The 1297-nt window shown below is 33.2% G+C and overlaps 1 pseudogene; it reads left to right on the forward strand.

Annotated features, from left to right (window-relative positions):
- The first annotated feature begins 276 nt into the window (after positions 1 to 276).
- LOC106472831 overlaps positions 277 to 1297 on the forward strand; it is a 24101-nt pseudogene continuing 23080 nt past the window's right edge.

The following is a 1297-nucleotide window of genomic DNA, read 5'->3' on the forward strand; positions in this document are numbered from 1 at the left end:
TTACTTAAGTTATTAGATTTGTGTTTCTTTTTTTTGTCAGTATAAAAAACTAATATGTGGCTTCTCAAATTGAAATTATGTAATGCTTTGAGTTTTTTTTTTTTGTCAAAACCATATTTCTTTAAAAATGCAACTTGAAAACAGACATTTGTGCTTTACAGAAAAATAAGTTATTATAATGAAAATCTTGTAAAGAAGTAGTGAGAAGGTAATCTTATGTGATGTTTAGAATGTCATTTAACTTAATAATTAAATCTTTACAGACCTTGTGGTTGCAGTATAGCAGGAAGTGTGAACAACAAACCAAGTTGTGACGATGTTACAGGATCTTGTCAGTGTAAAGAAAATGTAGAAGGACAGAAATGTGACAGGTTAAACTTTTTTTCTTTAAAAAGGACTATTGAAATACAGAATGTGTTTCTCAGGATTTCTGATATCCTTCATTGGATTTTAAAAGGTAATATTCAACTGATGCTGCTAGCTGTTATTGCATCATAGACGTTTAATTAGATGAAAGTTGGTTTGATTTATGTTTTTAATTAGCTTTTGACAATTCATGATAAAACAGCTCTCTGTGTATATTTAATATTTTTGTATGTAGCTAATAATTTATGCAGAAATACTTTTATTATGGAAGTAGGTTACATTGAAAAGAGGTTCAAAATTTCACAAATTTCTGTTGTAGTTTTCACGTATTAAAAGATGTGGAAAATTAAGAGGCGAAACACATTTCAATATATGAACTTTTTTAGTTTAAGACAGATAGCTTGTGTCTCTGAATAATTTCTTTTCTTCATTTCAGGTGTAAACCTGGGTTCTTTAATCTACAAGAAGACGATGAGTTTGGATGTATTACTTGTTTCTGCTATGGCCATTCCTCTTTGTGTAGAAGTGCTCCTGGTTATTCCAGAACCTCTATTGAAAGTAGTTTCTCTAGAGGTAAAAGAGGAATTATTGAAAACAAAATACACACATAGTTTAGTCTCGAATAATTTCAACATACTTGAGTTAAATCGATGGAGTATCCTTTTATTACTGATAAATATTGGCCTAGCATGGCCAGGTGGTTAGGGTGCTCGACTCGCAATCTGAGGGTTGCGGCTTCGAATCCCCATCCCACCAAACATGCTTGCCCTGTCAGCCATGGGGGCATTATAATGTGATGGTCAATCCAACTCTTTGTTGGTAAAAAGAGTTGACAGTGGGTGGTGATGACTAACTGCCTTCCCTTTAGTCTTACAATGCTAAATTAGGGATGGCTAGTGCAGATAGCCCACGCGTAGCTTTGCGCAAAATT

This window comes from Limulus polyphemus, unplaced genomic scaffold, assembly GCF_000517525.1.
Source record: "Limulus polyphemus unplaced genomic scaffold, Limulus_polyphemus-2.1.2 Scaffold5646, whole genome shotgun sequence".
Classification (NCBI taxonomy): domain Eukaryota; kingdom Metazoa; phylum Arthropoda; class Merostomata; order Xiphosura; family Limulidae; genus Limulus; species Limulus polyphemus.